We start from the raw sequence: 18,538 nt of genomic DNA on the forward strand, positions 1-18,538 counted from the left end.
CTCCTGCTTGACTCAGATATTCTGGCTTTCTGAGACATAGGCAGCAGCCAAGCTGAGCATGAAACTGTAAACTTGGAATCAGGACCCACATCTCTAACCCGTTGCTCATCTCTGGTAGGGTCAGAGAGCCCAGTCTCCCACAGTAGACTCTTAGAGGAGAAAGGGGCCTTAGAAATAATGTCCAACATCTTAGCTTTTAAAGGAAACAAGCCCAGAGACATCAATTAGCCTTCCCAATGCCTCCTCTCCCAGATTGCACCTTAGGGTATCTTAATAATCTCAGCTACCAGCCACTTCCACACATACGACAGGTGCTCAACAAACGTTGAATGAAGGAATATACGTTGTGGTGGGAACTCAGTGGCAGAGCTAAAATGAGCACGCAAGACTGACTTTTCTACCCCATCACTCATCAAGTCAACACTTAGCACAAGTTAATCAGCACATTCGAGCACAGTCATTTGGAGCCAAAGGCAGACTCACAAAACATGGCCCCCTGCTTGCACTCAATCTGGAGAGCTTTTCCTTTCATTGCTCGGTTGACCTCTGGATTGAGGGCTGCAGCTTGCAGGACCAGCAGATGATACCCATTGACTTGGGGAATGGCGTGAAGCCAGTTTTCCCCTCTGGATACCAAGAGGAAAGGAACCAACAGCACTGTCCTGCCAGAGCCATCCTGGGCTGAACATGGACTAACAGTGTGGAGGCAAGAGGGGTCCTGAGCCATCAGCAGCCCCCTTGGCTATGGTTTTCCCTGGCAAGTTCCATGATGGAGGAGGGCACACAGCCTCCAGATTGCTTCTGCTGCTGTTCTGGGCATGTTATTGCAAAGCTAAGGGGGCAACTGTGTCAGTATAAAGTTAAGGTCTGGCCAGCATTCCATTTCTGCAGACTTTTTTTTAAAATAACAGACTGCAGGGCTAGCATTTCTCCTCTCTGTGGTTATTATCTGTTTCTTTTTGCAAAGCAAGACATTCCCGTGAAGGGCGCTGAGACCGTAAGGCAGGTCATAAAGGGTGACATAGCAGAAAGAGAGCCGTCTGCAGTCTCCTCTGATGGCGACTCACTCTGCCTGGTTATTCATCCGCACAGGGAAGTCGTGGGCCTCACTCTTAAATGGCTTCATTCATGATGATTGACTTCAGAGATTTGCCTGTGCCTTTTGCAGAATGTTAAGCAGGAAAGGATTTTTCCCTCCTTTGAACCAGCTATGATAGGAAGCTCTGGTTTCACAGGCTTGGAGTGGGTGGCTTGAAGGAAAAAATCAGTCCTTGGTAGGAATGTGTTCCTCAAATGAGAATAACCACTGAATAACTACAGTAATGAACCTGGGAGCAGCTCCATCGGGGGAAATTCTTGCCTCTGGGCACTCAACTATTTTTCTGATCAATTGTAAGCAATATTTAAACCTTTAAAATACCAGTAAAAATGTGTTTTATTAATATATCTGCACTTCTGTCTACTGACTGTCTTTGGTCCCTGTATTACAGAAGTTGGGGAAGGTCTGAACTTAAACATTGTTCTTAAATGATGTGATGTGTTGGATACTTTTCCAGGGCAGCCCCATCCTTCTAAGCAAACTATCACCGCCTTAATTCAAGCCTTCTCTCCCCAGTGCTACCCTTGCTTTAGTTTCCCAAAATGGATCTGTCTCCACTCTTCCCTGTTCCTTTATCCCAAAATATCTTCACTGCTGCTAATCCCAAGACTTTTTTCCTGTGGACCACTTTGCTTGATGATGCTGAACCTTCAGAAGCTCCTCCACTGCCTCTCAAACAAAACCCAAACTCCTTTGCAGTGTAGGTAAAGTGTTTTGCTTTTTATCTTAGTAATACTTTACACTTTCCACCCCAGCCAAGCAAGTTCACTCCTCATTTTTAACCAACCTTCACACTTTTTCACCCTTCAACCTGTACTTATTATGATTATGGCTTGTGACTATAAGGTAAGAGAAGAAAACCAGGAAGCCCGTACCCCCAATTGTGAAGCTTTTAAGTCTCTTCTGTTGATTTTCACAAATAGAATTGCAGCTGTATTTGTGGCAAATAAATACATAAAATAAACATGTCCTTAAGCATACAGATTAAAAGCCCAGCTACTAGGGTAAGGCACTCTCAATATTAAGCATGGTATTTAGCTAGATTCCAATAAATGGGACCCTCATACTTAGCAGCTGAAAGAATAGAACACAGCAGTTCATTGCTTATGCATGTAAAGCACAAGGGATGGGACAGCATTGGAGAAGAATTTCTTCCTGGTGTCCTATCTGGGCTTTATGTTTGGGTTGGAAATTGTCTAGTTGGTGATCACAGGATATAGGCTAGTGACTGTTTAATCAGAAAATAAAGAGGCTTTCCTTGGAATGAAAATACTCTGTCACCAGCTATGTGGTCTTGGGCAAATCAGGTCTTTCCCTCCCTATCAGTCTCTTTATCTGGTGAACTAAGGGATTAGAACAGAGTGCCTCTCTTTTCAACTCTTGTTCCTGTGGATGAAATTCTATGAGTCTGTGAATATTTGTTCTTCGTAGCATGTATAGGACTTGTAAATTTGCCTCTTGAACAGATTCAGGAATTTTGAGGAAAAGAAGAAAAAATGTTTCAAAAGTTGATTCACAAAGCAAAGGAAGAATGCTGACATTGACTGACCTCACTGAATATTTTAAATGCACCAAACATCTATAAGACAAGAGTAATTCTTGCCTTAAGGACAAATATTTGTTGATGCATACTACTATGCAAGGCCTTCCCTGATGGCTCCAATGTAAAGAATCTGCCTGCACTGTGGGAGGCCCGGGTTCCATCCCTGAGTCAGGAAGATCCCCTGGAGAAGGGAATGGCAACCCTCTCCAGGATTCTTGCCTAGAGAATCCCATGGATGAAGGAGCGTGCAAGTTATAGTCCGTGGGGTTGCAAAGAGTCAGATACGACTGAGCAACTAACACTTTCACTATGTAAATTTATTATGCAAACTACAAGACAGGTGTTCAGTCAGATATTGGAGGTGCAACATGAAGTTTATAGTCTAATGCAATTTTACATATGGATAAACTAACTTTTAGATAGGTAAAGTAATTGGCACAGGTCAGGTAGGCATTGGTGAGTGAAATCAGAATTTGAACCCTCATTCCTCTGACTGCTGCAGTCAGAGGAATTCCTGGGAATTGAGACGGAAGGACCAAAAGGAGCAGTGTCTGGAGCCTAAGCCTGGATCTGAAATCTTGATATTCTTCCTCTTGGCTCCACTAAAGTGAGTTCTTTGTGCTTCCCAACACTATCCCTAGCATTTGATAGCCTCTGAAAATCTTTTTTCCCTTAATAATTTTTATTGAACCATCTTCTGTTAACACACACAAATCTCTTAGAAAACTGCTTCTGGAAAAGTCAAAACCAAACCTCTGAAACCTGGACCTTGGGTGCCATAATTCTAAAAGCTAAAAGAGGACTTAGTCTTATGTCACATCACAGATCAAGTACTTGAAGAAATAGCTAAAGGATGGCTCTCCTGTGAATTGGAGTTGCATTCCCTAATCCCATTCCCCAACGCCCCCAGCTTCTTCTGGATTCGCCTATGGGCATTCGGGCACCTGGCAGAGATTGTGAAGAGCAGGTTCTGTACTCCTCCCACCCTGCCTCTCCTGACCTGCAGCCTTTGGATCTCAACACAGTGATTCTGACTGGGGATTCTGCTCATTCCAAACTCAATGGACTGAAGCAGTAACGCACCGTCCTACGGTCACTCCTTGCCTGCGGTCTCTTGTAGAGATGGAAAGGGTGGTGATCTGAAGGATCCAAGGGATCAGGGTGAGGCCTGGGAGAGGTCAATTACATGAGTTTAGACTCCATCTTATGCTAAAAGGATAAAAAGAGCTTTTGAGAAAAGCTCAAAAGCCAGGTTAGGTGACCAAAGAGAGCTTCAGCACAAGGAACTAGGCTAGGGATAAAGAATGTACTTTAGGGGCAGAGTGGAAAGATAACGGCTGGAAAGCCAGCTCAGCGTACTAACCATGCTCTTTGGGTCACTGGGCATCAGTGTCTATGTCAATTGAATGGCGATAATAACACTTCCTTTGGAAGATAGTCGCTAACAAAAGTCAAGTTTGCAGTAAAAGGTTCCTGCTGTTATTTTGCTGTATTTGTACTGTATTATCCCTCATGAATCAGGCAAGATCTCAGACCCAGCATGTCAGCACCACAGCATTCTGGATAGTCACTTGTTAGTGAGGGAAGAGGAAGCTTAACTGTGAATAGAAACATGTGATTTTGTTTTATGTGTTATGTACATGTGTGTGAGGTACATATGTGTGCACGTGTGAGTATGCACATATTCTATGTGGACATGCAGGTGTGGGCGTGTCCCTGGCCTGGAGACACACCTCTATGTGTCATTCCTTGACGTTACCAAGGGATTTGACGACGTGACCGAGGGATTTGACATCCTCCCTTCTCATGCAGCCTGCCTTGCATGTGGCAGTTTGAGAATCCCAATTATAGACTCTTGTCTCAAAACAGCCTGGAAAACAGAAAGACAAGCCGCACAAACACTGTCTCATTAGTTCAGTAAAACCTTACTAATTTACCCTAATTGTGGGGAAGGATCGTTTGCATGCGGGAAATGTCCAAAAGGGGGTTGCTTTAATAAATAGACAGGACTTATTTGTAATTAGTGGTGCCACTCGCACACAGACAATCAATGTGCTTGGTCCTTAAAAACACTTTGTTCTCGTAAGTGGATTGCACATTCCCACTGCCATCTTGAAGCTGCTAATGCAAGGGGTGACCTGGGAGCAAGGGTCTTTTATTTTCCTTCTTATTTCCAAGTAAACAACAATCTAACAGATGGCCGAGGGGATTGTACTAGGGCCACTTGCAGGAAGAAGCTAAAGACAAAGAAGAAAAGGAAAGATATACCCATCTGAATGCAGAGTTCCAAAGAATAGCAAGGAGAGATAAGAAAGCCTTCCTCAGTGATCAGTGCAAAGAAATAGAGGAAAACAATAGAATGGAAAAGACTAGAGATCTCTTCGGGAAAATTAGAGATAACAAGGGAACATTTGATCTCTGGTTCCACTGCAGTCCATGGGGTCACAAAGAGTCCGACACGACTGAGCAACTGAACTGAAGGGAACGTTTCATGCAAAGATGGGCACAATAAAGGACAGAAATGCTTTGGACCTAACAGAAGCAGAAGATATTTCTAAGAAGAGGTGGCAAGAATACACAGAAGACCTATACAAAAAAGATCTTAATGACCCAAATAACGACGATGGTGTGATCACTCACCTTGAGCCAGACATCCTGGAATGTGAAGTCAGATGGGCCTTAGGAGGCATCACTATGAACAAAGCTAGTGGAGGTGATGTAATTCCAGTTAAGCTGCTTCAAATCCTAAAAGATGATGCTGTGAAAGTGCTGCACTCAATATGCCAGCAAATTTGGAAAGCTTAGCAGTGTTCACAGGACTGGAAAAAGTCAATTTTCATTCCAATCCCAAAGAAAGGCAATGCCAAAGAATGCTCAAACTACCGCACAATTGCACTCATCTCACACACTAGCAAACTAATGCTCAAAATTCTCCAAGCCAGGCTTCAACAGTACGTGAACTGTGAACTTCCAGGTGTTTAAGCTGGATTTAGAAAAGGCAAAGGAACCAGAGATCAAACTGCCAACATCCACTGGATCATAGAAAAAGCAAGAGAGTTCCAGAAAAACATCTGCTTTATTGACAACACCAAAGCCTTTGACCGTGTGAATCACAACAAACTGTGGAAAATTCCGAAAGAGGTGGGAATACCAGACCACCTTAGCTGTGTCCTGAGAAATCTGTATGCAGGTCAAGAAGCAATAGTTAGAACCAGACATGGAGCAATGGACTGGTTCCAAATTGAGAAAGGAGTACGTCAAGGCTGTAATTGTCAACCAGCTTAGTTAGCTTATATGCAAAGTACATCATGTGAAATGCCAGGCAGGATGAAGCATAAGCTAGAATCAAGATTGCTGGGAGAAATATCAATAACCTCAGATAAGCAGATGACACCACCTTACAGTAGAAAGTGAAGAAGAACTAAAGAACCTCTTTATGAAAGTGAAAGATGAGAGTGAAAAGCTGGCTTAAAACTCAGCATTCAAAAAATGAAAATCATGGCATCCGGTCCCATCTCTTCATGGCAAATAGTTGGGGAAACAATGAAAATAGTGAAAAACTTTATTTTCTTGGGCTTCAAAATCACTGCAGATGGTGACTGTAGCCATGAAAAAGGAACAAGGAAAAGACATTTGTTCCTTGGAAGAAAAGCTATGACAAATCTAGACAGCATTTTAAAAAGCAGAGACATTACTTTGCCAACAAAGGTTTGTCTAGTCTTTATGCTAAAAAAAAAAAAAAAAAAAGCTTTGGTTTTCCCAGGAGTCATATATGGATGTGACACTTGGACCATAAAGAAAGCTGAGCACCAAAGAATTGACGCTTTTGAACTGTGGTGTTGGAGAAGACTCTTGAGAGGCCCTTGGACTGCAAGGAGATCCAACCAGTCCATCCTAAAGGAAAGCAGTCCTGAATATTCATTTGAAGGACTGGTGCTGAAGCTGAAGCTCTAATACTTTAGCCACCTGATGTAAAGAACTGACTCATTGGAGAAGACCCTGATGCTGGGCAAGACTGAAGGCAGGAAGAGAAGGGGACGACAGAGGATGAGATGGTTGGATGGCATCATCGACTCAATGGACACGAGTTTGAGCAAGCTCTGGGAGTTGGTGATCGTCAGGGAAGCCTGGCGTGCTGCAGTCCACGGTGTTGCAAAGAATCGGACACAACTGAGCAACTCAACTGAACTGAACTGACTTGCAGAGAGAAAGAGAGACAACAAAGGCAGAGCTTGAGAGTTTTGACAAGAATTCGGACTCAAAAGACCTGAATTCTAATCTCAGCTCAGTCAAGTGACTTTATCTCTCTGGGTCTCAGTTTCCATCTCTCATGAATGAGTTTACCTCTCAGTGCTGTTCAATCATGGCATTTCAGGGCTGGAAGAGATCGTCGAGATCATCTGATTCCACCCCTGGGTTTCCTTGTGACAACAGTAAGGAGTTATTCCCATACTGTGATTTTCTGAAGGTTTCTGAACTACAGTCATGAAGACTGAATATACATTTAATGATATATGTGCCTGGAATAAAGGCTCAGGCAAAAGGATGGGACTGAAAGAACTTGACTAGAGTCAGTGTTCAAGCTGAGAATAGATGAGCAGCCAACAGGGCACACAGAGAATGAGCAACCAGAGAATCCAGAAATGGGCAATGGGGTTGAGAAGTGGGCATGAGACTCTAGAGTTCAGCAAGCCAAGAGATCACCAGCAGAGCAGGCAGGTGGGGATTCCCCTAGGAATGAAGGACCCAGAGAAGAACCTTAGCAAAGAAAAGTGAAACTCACCAAAAATATTAGGCTGCCGTCCCAGAGTACCAAAGAAGAGAATGAAGCTTGATGGAGAGCCATTGGCCCTGCCAATAGTGGTAATTACAAGGCTGGAGGTCCAAAGGTATCTTCTCTGATTAAAGGAAATCGAGGAAGCCCTGGGCTTGTTTCCTGCCCTCTGGAGACCTGTAGAATAATGAATGGAAGGACTGGCTGGTTGAAAGGAATGCCATGTGGTGGAGGACAGCCAGGGAGAAATGGTTCAAAGCAGCAGGAGTGCAGTGCGGGTGGCCCACACGAGCCATCAGATCAGAGCTGGAGCTGATGGAGCTGAAGATCTAAAGTCATCCCCCCTGAAAGCAGCGCTGATGCCTTGAGAATGGGCAAGCTCTCTGCAGAGAACAGAGAGAGAAAGGAAGAGTCAAAGACAATCTGAGAGAACACCCTTATTCTGGCCAGATAAGCAAATTGAAAGGTGACCTATCCTCTTACCTTACTTAAGGCTCAGGATGGGGAACACATGTATACCTGTGGCGGATTCATTTTGATATTTGGCAAAACTAATACAATTATATAAAGTATAAAAAAAAAAAAGGCTAATAGCGAAGTATGTATTGAGAACAGGCGGGAGAAAGGACAAGTGGCATTTTAGATGACACAAGAATAAATGGACTTTCCTCCTTGAGTTGCATATTATCAGGTCCACCTGTCTGTGCCTCTTCTTCACTTACATCACTGTTCACTCATGAGATGGCATCTCCATTGTCTCTAGAATGCAGACGATGACTGAATGAGTCCCTGGCTTTCTTTTCCTTTAGAGAATATGGGTTGAGATATAGAAGCCACAGGAATAAATCAGCCTCTTGATATGGATGTTTGTATATTTCCTTCTCCCAGGGCAATTCCATTCCAGAGAAGATATCAGCAAGTCCTGCTTTTTTCTTGATTCAGTTTTCTAAATGAGTATTCTCATGCTCAAAATTGGTGACCTTGAAGCAGTCAGCTGGGGCAGCAATCTCAGAAAGGTCTGCCAGTCTCCCAAATGCTTGTCTTCTCAGCCTGAAATTCCTGGAACTAAAAATGATCTCATCTACTCATCCTATTTTTTTCTTTTTTAATGTAAAGAACTAGTCCAGGAGCAATGAAATGACCTTACTCAGGGTCATTAGTACATATAAAGATTAGATTTGTTGTTGTTTAGTTGCTAAGTCATGTTCAACTCTTTTGCAACCCCATGCACTGTAGCCCTCCAGGCTTCTCTGTCCATGGGCTTTCCCAGGCAAGAATACTGGAGTGGGCTGCTATTTCCTTCTCCAGGGGATCTTCCTGACCCAGGGATCGAATCTGGGTCTTCTGCACTGAAGGCAGATTCTTTACCATCTGAGCCATCAGGGAAAGACATTAATGGTCAAGCCTGGGTGAAAAATATGGTCTGCTAAGAGGATAAAGAACTGCCTCAGATCAGGAAGTTATGAATTCCAGGCAGTTAGAAGTGTTGGCTGGAGACTTGAGGGGCAGTTCTTCCTGCCCAGAATTGAACACAAAGCATAGGTGGACATGGAGTCCACGCACAGTATCAGATGTGCTGCTGATGGGGACAGCAGACACACAGACAAGATCAAAGTGTGCCTTGAATGGGGGAGCAGGAAGTTCTGCCCATCAATAGTCAGGCCGATTCTTTTCCTGAAAATTCTGTTTTAATTTCATAATACAGAAGGTCTGTAAATTGGGCAGTCCTCTCAGCTCCATGCAGACTCTGAAAATGAATAGAGAATCCATCAGTGCTGGGTAGACATGGCTTCACAGTTGTTAGTCATCTGTCAGGCTGAGGCCCCTGAGCCAAGCAGAGACCTCATGCTTACTGAAGGCAGTCTTGAGAATGGGCTGGGAACAGTTCAGCTCAAAGCCTTAGATTCTCATTCCACCTCAAATCCTAAGGAGTCTCAGTGCAAAGGGGTTCTGGACAGAGGAATGGAGAGTGAAGAGGTATGGGAGAGGGGCTGCAGGAGGTCGGGGTTCCCAGAGAAATCTGGGAAGACACAGGCCAGTTTGGTGGAATGATGTGTTTGTTCCCTTGACCTTTTCCATAGAAGGTGCCCTGGCTTTCCCTGAATTGCATCCCTGGGGAGAGTAGGGGATAACTTGTCCCAAGGTCATGCTCATCAGTGATAGGGACTGAGAAATGTCACTCTGTGCCTTGTTGGCTCTGCAATTATTCAAATGCTTTGCTTATAATACAATCACAGCTCTCAGCTCTGATTATTGGCATCATCAACATCATCTATTAATGGATTCTGAGCTCCTCTGGGTACAGGGCATTGAACAAGATGCTAAACGGTGCCAAATTCAGAAATGAAAGCCACAAAAGAGCAGAAAGTGGACCAAACCAGGCATCATTCTGAGTAGCAAGATTTAAATCAGCCTGAATCTGTTCATGTGTGCTAATCTTAAAGGGCCAGAGCCTTATAAATTTCAGAAAGGTATTAATTATTCCGCACTCCTTTTTATCATTCTTGTCTCCATTATTTTCAGCTGTCTACTTTTAACTAGAAGTGTTTAAACTTCTATTAGTATTCTTTTATCCCTTTTGTTAAATAAACTTTCCTTTTTCACCTCTCAGTCTCTCTCCATGTGGCTGTCTGGAGGAGGAGAAGTAGCTCAAGGAGGACTTGCCTCCAAATTGGCCAGAGCTTGCTGTGTTTGCACACTGGCACCTTGCTACCTGGCATTTCTGCCTGACCGTACCTTAGGAACCAAGCTCAGAGTGAGGAGACACACCATGCTGAAAACACCCGTCACCCTGGCATGAAAAATGCTCAACCCACTGCAGAGCTCCAAACATCTGTTCTGCCTTCTTTCATGCATGTGCTTTTAAGCTGATGGTGGGAGACAGCCTGCCAGAAACGTCTGAGTTTCCACAAAAGTCATATTGTAGGTTAGAAGGCAGAAGGCATTGTTGTATTAAAAACCTGTTCATCAGAACCTCCAAAATGAACAGATATGAAAGGTTCAAATGAACCCTTCAGGGTTTCTCCATCTAACCAGGCCTGAAGCTCTGCCTCTCATTAATCTTTAATGAACAACAAAGAAAATGCGTCGCTGGCTAATTATTGTGTAGGGTGGCAGATGCTGAGCGAGGAAAGATCCCCAGAGACCCATCATTAAAGGGACGCTGTCAAAAAGAAAGTCTTATTTTGAAACGGATTCCCTGACCTGTAACATTATCTATTCTTGTTCAACTTGAATTACGCTTTTCTCTCGATGCTTTACCGTTGTCTCGGTCTCAGGGATTTGCACTTTGAGCTGGAGCAGTCAGGTGATGGAAACTGAAGGACCTCCGTGCCGCCTTTCCTTGTCATGATGCCTACGTGCAGTGCCTTTCCCTGCCTCTATTTCCTTCAAACCTCTTAATCTTCTCCCATGCTGAGCTAGGCTCTCCCTGACTTTGAATATTCTTAAGCAGTCTCGATGTGTGAATTCTGGAATATAAATCCCTTTAGGGCAGAAGCTATGTCTCATCTCTATCCAGTACCTACCACATGCCCGGTACGTAATATGCTCAATAAGTGTTTACTGAATTCGGTGAAATTGATTGTATGTGCCTTGGGCTTATCTATTTCCTGTTCCATGCTACTTCTTTAGCCTTCAACTGAAAATTTCCTTGAGGGTAGGATTCCTGTGTTATTCTCCCTTTGCCCTACTGCTAAAACACTTGATACAGATTTATATATGTAACAGGATCTCCACATATTGGGTGGCCATGTTAGTTGTTTTTCAAAGTCAGATTTTTTTATCTACTCAGTAAAAACTGGGCTTCCCTGGTGGTTCAGATGGTAAAGAATCCACCTGCAATGAGGGAGACCTGAGTTCAATCCCAGGGTTGGGAAGATACCCTGTAGGAGGTCATGGCAACCTACTCCAGTATTCTTGCCTGGAGAATCCCCAAGGACAGAGGAGCCTGTCCTCCTCTGGGCTACATGGGTCGCAAAAGTCAGTCAGACAAGACTGAGTGACCAAGTACAGTGTAGCATAAACTATAAAGTGTCCCATTGGAGTAAATAGTTACATGCTGTCTATCTAAGATGAAACTAGGCTAATCTGACTAGGTTTCCTTTCATAGATAATTTTATTCTTAGGTTTAGGTTTAAATGCAAGGGTCTATATTTTTAGGATTCTATGGAGTCAATCAGAAAATTTTTTGAATTTGAAAATATTAATATCAGTTAAATTCTAAATGAATTGCTGAAGTGGTTTGGAACTTTTAGAAAAGGTGGCGATTCTAACAGTCAACACAGCCTCATGTAAAGCAAGTCCTAGAAAACACCTTCTTCAGAAGGGGTGTGAGATTAGGAGGATAAGGGGATGTGACAGAGTATCTTGATTTAAGTACCCCACTTGACAGCGTTTCCCTGAATATTCTGGTAGATGAGTCTGTAACAAATTGAACACTTATATTCAAAGAGGCATAGTGAGTGAGCCCTGTCCATCTGAAAGGTGTCTCTAAGAAAACTGAAAAAGGGCTTTGCCTTGAACTCTGACTCTTCCATGGTTTTAATGCATGACTGAAATGGTGACAGAGAGGGAATCAACATTTGTTCAGACCTGTGACATTCTAGAAGCTACATGATCTTTACCTCATTTCATGGATGGGGTGGCAGTAGGGGTGGGGGCTGGTCTACTGATGACCCAAGCGTGATTGGAGGACTAGTACTACAGATTCTAAATTCTGGAGACCAAATCAGTTGCTGCAGGAAATATGATGGTCCTGCACTCAGATTCAAAACAGTCTACTGCTTTGAGTCACAACCTATAAAATATGGAAAATCTGGCTTGGAAACAGTTTTCCGGAAGGGGATTAGAGAGGGGTGGGAGTGGAGAGAGGTTCCGATTGATTAAAGTTGACATAGAGCTACGGTCTCCTGCAGCTGCATGAGAAGACAACACTCTAAGGGGCCGTAGTGAGTGCAGAAGCAAAGCCCAGGGGGGGTTGACCAGCATTGTCTGCGTCAGCCAAACCAGCGCATCCTAGCGTCCAGGGAACAATCACATAGAGGCGAGCAGCAAATATCAAAACAATAGAAATCAATTACAACATATATTTTCAAAGCTCTCTCCTATTCATTCCACCATGTAGGCCTTCCGGCTATTCTTTGAGGAAGTCAGTGAAATAAAGGAACCTTGAGCAGAAAGGTGGGGTGACTTGGCCGACCACCCAGCCAGTGCAAAAGCTAGATCTCAAGCCAGGATCCCTGGACTCAAGCTAGTGCTCTTCCTCAGAGCCATGCTGCTTGTCCAGGTCAGCTCCCGGCCCCAGCCCTCATGCGGCAGCTGCTCCCGGCTGGCGCAGAGCAGCTGCATAACAGACAAGGGCCCTGGCTCTCAGCAGAGCTGGAGCTGCGGTGCAGCGGGGAACGGCTCTGCCGGGTTGTCACTCAATGCCCCTCCACCAAGCCTGCCCTCCTTCCCGCACTGCTCCCTTGTGAAGTGAAGGGTATAAAACACAACCAAATGCAAACCTGTGGTTCTCTGCCAGCCTGGCCCTCAGAGCTGCCCCTATTCCCAGAAACAACACCTGAACACCATTCATTATTTCTACTTCTTAGTATTAAAGCCCTTTTAATATGGCATTGGAGACCATTGGGGAGTTTTAAATTTTATGTCAAATCAGGATTTATGGGCCAATTCTGAAATGTTACCTCTGGGCTCGATAATTGCAATTCCCTTTTAATTGCTCTCTTAGACACCTCTGTTAAAAGACTTCAATTATATCCACACAGTGGCCCCCAGGATTGGGCCAATCTGAATACCCAGCCTGTGTCACCTCCTTTTGGAATCCTGCATGTGAGGCTTTAGCCCTGGGTCCAGTTTGAAGATACCATGTCTAACAAGCAGTCCCACCAGCAACCTGGGAGGGTTCTTAGGAATCTTTCCTCACAGGTAGTCATGAATTTAGTGGCTGTGCCCCCAGATACCCCTCCCCCACCATTCTCCAACATGTGTGTGTTAGTCGCTCAGTTGTGTCCAACTCTTTGCGACCCTATGGACTGTAGCCCACCAGTCTCCTCTGTCCATGAAATTCTCCAGGCAAGAATACTTGAGTGGGTTGCCATTCCCTTCTCCAGGGGATCTTCCTGATCCAGGGATAGAACCTGGGTCTCCCAGATTGCAGGTGGATTCTTTACCATCTGAGCCACCAATGAACCGAGAATAGAAGGCAAGAAATGAATGCATTAGGATGTACATGTTCCACAATGGTTGTTGTAAAGGCTGTACAATTCTGGAAACAGGCAAATGATATTGGAAATTTTTCCATAGGAAATCGCTTAAGGGAACATGCTTGGAAGGAGGGTCAGAGAGGGGAGCAATCCTTCAACTGAGCCCTAGGGAACCCGATGATGTTTGGGGAAAAGTACAAGTAGATGCTATCTGAGGGGGTGTGCAGGATTGGAAAGCAACCCCCACCACCAAGGACAGAATGAGGGTACAGGAGGAGAAACTGCCTGTGAAGGGCAGCCATGTCACAGAGAGGAGAGAAGGGCTGCAGTGACAGCAGGCTCTTGCCCTCTTCCCAAACACCCAGCTGGACCAGGGCATAGTGAAGGGGCTAAGACAGAATGCCTGGGGTGGGAGCAGCTGAGCGGGCTGCCTCTGAGCGGTCACTAGCGCTCTATATCTGGCAACAGCAATATGTGTACGGGAGAAATGCCCAGCTCGGTGTCCAGTCACCAACTGCTGAGAGGAGGTTTAACTGTGGGCCAAAAACATCTGCTTTTGTTTGACAGCGGGCTGGGTGGGGGACAGAGTTCAGACTAGGGAAAGGGGAATTCACCAGAGTGTTGGGAAGCAAAGAGAAAGCCCAGGACTCAGGGCCTCGAACACTGATGCTCCAGGACCTGACCTTGCATAGAGGCAGCCAAGAGGGAATGAGACTCCCAGACCTTGGTGAAGAGGTACCCCAGGCCCTCCGTCAGCAGCCCTTCACAGGCTACACAGGGATTGCCTACACTGGCAGGCACAACCTGTGAGAAGGCAATTAGTGGACTGGACCAAAGCACCAAGAATCTTCATCACTTGAGTGTGACCTAACAAGGCAATGGGGTAAGGTGCATCTCCAGACAGAGTGCAGTCACCTCATGGGCAAAATGATTCATTGAGGGTACTATTAACATAGCAACTTACATATGTGACTCATTTAAAAATAAGATATTAAATTTTACTAATATTTGGTATTAGATTGAGAGGAGTATCTGTAAATGCTCAAAAGACTTTTATAAAAGAAGAAAGAGGTAATAAGATCTTTTTAAACTAGATGATGTACTTGACACTAAAGGATACAGTGACATATGATTTAATTCAATATGGGACCTTAGCCCCTGGTCCACCCCAGGCAGCTTCCCACAAACCACAAGCATACATAGAGCCAAGTCATAGGTGAGGACCAAAGGGTCCCAATTACCTTCACTCAGTTCAGTAAGAGGCCACAAGGATTAGGTGTCAGATACTGGCCCTAGGATTCTAGCATTTGTGATCTTTTACTGTCTAAAGGCTAGGCTCCATTTCCTTCTGCTTTTCATGCCTCAGTTTTCTCACCTGCAAAATAGGAAGAGTTGTGTATTATTCCTGTCCTAAAAGAACTGATGTTCATTTTCTCCCAAGTGAAAGTGTCAGGGACAGAGGAGGCTCCCAACTCAGATTTTTCCCACCTCCCCCCACCTCCCCACACTCATGCCTCTCATGCCCCTGCCAAGGGACGGCTCTAGAAACAGGAGACCTTAATCAGTGAGGCTCCAAACATACCAATGCCAGGCAGACATCATGGCAGACAGTCCCCACATGCTGAGGCCCATCTTCAGGGGATGGAGAAGAGAGCACCAGCCTGCGAATCATGAGACCAAGCTCTGGTATTTCCTCCAAGCAAGCCTTGTAACCCTTTATTCTAGTCTACCTGGCTGTGCGACAGAGGATAAGAGCACCCATGTGCATGTTCCCCAGCTTAGGCCAGGCGGGGTGGTGTGGGGTGGGTTGCTGTAAGAATCAGATGAGAGGCTATGTGGAAACATGGAGCCCTTCAGGTGGGAGCCAGTGTGCTGAGGCAGCGGTCCCATGGCTTTCCCTAGAGGCACTCACCCTGTGAACCTGAGGATTCTGGACTGGGGGGTCCATCTTTACCCTGAGACCATCTCACCTTTAAATCTCCTGATACATACAGTGATTTCTGTGCTCTGCACACAAGGGACCCTCCAGAAACTATCTCAACCATCTCAGCTCTGACGTTGTGGGATCTCTCAGTGTCTGAGGCCAGCCTCCCCTATTTCCTAGAGCAGCCCTGGCTGCACCCTGCTTCTTTGGGAAGCCAAGGCATAGAGAGACAGCCATGGACTTGAAGTTTGACAGACCTGAGTTTGAATCCCAACTGGTTAAACATTGCTTACTAAATCGAGACGAAGATAGTTCATCTGCTGGAATCTCAGTTTCCTCATCTCTACAATGGGCCACCAACTCCTACCTCTCACAACCCCTAAGGGATTAAATGAGATAGCTGTGAAGGGTTCCTTCAGGTCCAGGGAGTGGTATGCATTATAACAATTATAATAATCTAATAGCAATGTAACAATTATTACTATCATTGCCGGATGACACCACTGGCAGGGGTCCAAAGCCAGAGAGGCTCACAGACCACCAATCCCTTCCACATCCTTCAGGACCCGCCAAGAGCAGAACCTGCCATCCAGCCCCTGCTCTGTGAGCATGAAGATCCAGAGATGAGTGGCCGCCACCTGCTCAGTGCAGAGGCCAGCAGCCCCTTGAACCAAAGGCTCAAGGCTGTTTCGAATGATGTCTCTGAACCTCCTGAAAGGTGTTGGCAGAGCTTTGGAATCATCCACGGCATTCACACGAGCCAGGAGATCCTGTGCTGAACTTTGTCTTCCCAGCCTCTGTCGCTGTCTGCTCCTGCAGTCCTCCGTCCTTTGAGGATGCCTTAAACTGGGAGGAGAAAAGGGCTCAGCTCTCCCTCTGAGCTCCACGAGAAGCATGCTAAACACTTGAATAGGCTCCAGCTTCAGTGATCTGTCGGTACAAGGCTTAGCAAATAGATGGGTCTTATAGCCTCATCCCCAGAAGCTAGTTTTTATTGACTCTTTGGAGGTCTCTGCTTGCTTTGGTTTTAACAAAACTGCACTGCAGGCTTACGAGTGACTATGGTGACGTTTATAATACACTGGGTATCCAGGCAGCCTTTTCTAAGATACATCTCTTGAGAGGAAGGTAAGGAAGATTGGCTTTTCCTGTCTTAGAGGTGACTGTTCCCCAAGCCCTTATTGATTAAACAGATCATTGAAGGGGAAAAGGGGAACCCGCCCTTTCCAGAAAATGGCAGCTTCCAGTACACAGGGCCGGGGCCAGTGTCAAAAGATTCTGAGTGTTCAGGGCATTCTTATTGTAAATATTCAAAGTCTAAGATGAACTGAGAGAGGGGAGGAAAGCCTGGCCCCATGCCTGGGGATTCCTGCCCACCCCAGCCCGAGCCCAGATCTTGCTGGCTCTGCTTCCCATGTACTCCACTTCTAGGGCAGGCTCAGCATCCCTTCAGAGTTCCAGGTCATTCTTCCAAGCTGACCCTTTAATGTCATGTGAAAATTGGTGGTGGGAATTTCAGCCCAGAAATTGGCTCCCAGGTGAACATACCGTTGGCACAGTCTCAGCCTCTCAAGCGGTTCTGTCTGCTACGTTCTGGAAAGCTCCCACATGGCTGACACAGTAGAATCCTTAAGTTCAAATTCCATTAGTTTCCTCAAGCATGGCTTAAAAGTATGAGCATTACCCAGGCGAATCTAATAGGCCCATGATTCCTGGGTTATTAGCAAGCACTTCCTAGTATCATTGTGAAGTAGAGCCTCCCCGAAGGTGAAGGTGATATTGTTCATCTGGGAGGCAGAGGTAAATGTGTAGGAAAATGTCTGGTGTTCTTTCTGGCCCCAAGGAAAACTGGACTCCTTTGAGAGAAATTGGTTGTTTTTCTCAGTCTGTGGGCTCCTGTCCATGGCAGGGGTTGTCACATGGAAAGATGATGCCATCCATCATCCACAGTTGACAAAAATATTTTAAAGTTTGTTTCACCACTTAGTGGGGATGATATTTTTTTTTATTTTCCATAATGACTTATCATAAGATACTGCATATAGTTCCCCGTTCTATACAGTAGGACTTTGTTGTTTATGCTTTCCATATGCAATAGCTTACATCTGCTAACCCCAGCCTCTCACGCCATCCCTCCGCCTCCCCCTTGGCAATCACAAGTCTGTTCTCTACGTCTGTGAGTCTGTTTCTGTTCCGTAGATAGGTTCATCTGTGCCATATTTTAGATTTCACATTTAAGTGATGTCGTATGGTATTTGCCTTTCTCTTTCTGGCTTACTTCACTTAGTATGATAATCTCTAGTTGCATCCATGTTGCTACAAATGGCATTGTTTCATTCTTTTTTTATGACTGAGTAGTATTTATATATATGTGTGTGTGTGTATATACATATATATATGTGTAGGTGTATGTGTGTGTGTGTATATATATATATATACACACACGCGCCACCTTTAATTTATCCATTCCTCTGTTGATGGACATTTAGATTGCTTTCATGTCCTGGCTGTGGTGAATAGTGTTGCTGTGAATGTAGAGATCCATATATCTTTTTGGATTAGAGTTTTGTCTGGATATATATGCCGGGGTCCAGCCCCGGCTGATCCAGGGTATTCGAAGCGGGGACGGCGTCGGCGACTTATTTATTTATAAATATTTATCAAAGATTTAAAGAATAATAGAATGAGGATAGCTCAGTGAGGAAATTCAGTGGAGAAAAGCGGCTGAAATAAGGATAGCTCAGTAGGAAAATTCAGTGGAGAAAAGCGGCTGAAATAAGGATAGCTCAGTAGGAAAATTCAGTGGAGAAAAGAAGCTGAGTGGCTTGGTTTACGCGGAAAATCAATATAACCCGTGACACCAGGTTAGCTCTGACCACGGAGGCCGCAGGCGCCCTCTCGAATAGCGGAAGGTGCCCCACCTTAGACACCTTCTCGAGTGGGTCTTAGAAGCCCAGGCAAATAAATGGTCGCAGAGGACATCCACGCTCCA

General features: G+C 45.0%; 1 protein-coding gene across 1 annotated transcript in view; it reads left to right on the forward strand.

Annotated features, from left to right (window-relative positions):
• Positions 1 to 18,538, forward strand: part of ALK (ALK receptor tyrosine kinase) — a 746,236-nt gene that overhangs the window by 521,616 nt on the left and 206,082 nt on the right. The gene's annotated exons all lie outside the window — the stretch shown is intronic.

This window comes from Bubalus kerabau, chromosome 11 (genome assembly GCF_029407905.1).
Source record: "Bubalus kerabau isolate K-KA32 ecotype Philippines breed swamp buffalo chromosome 11, PCC_UOA_SB_1v2, whole genome shotgun sequence".
Taxonomy (NCBI): Eukaryota; Metazoa; Chordata; class Mammalia; order Artiodactyla; family Bovidae; genus Bubalus; species Bubalus kerabau.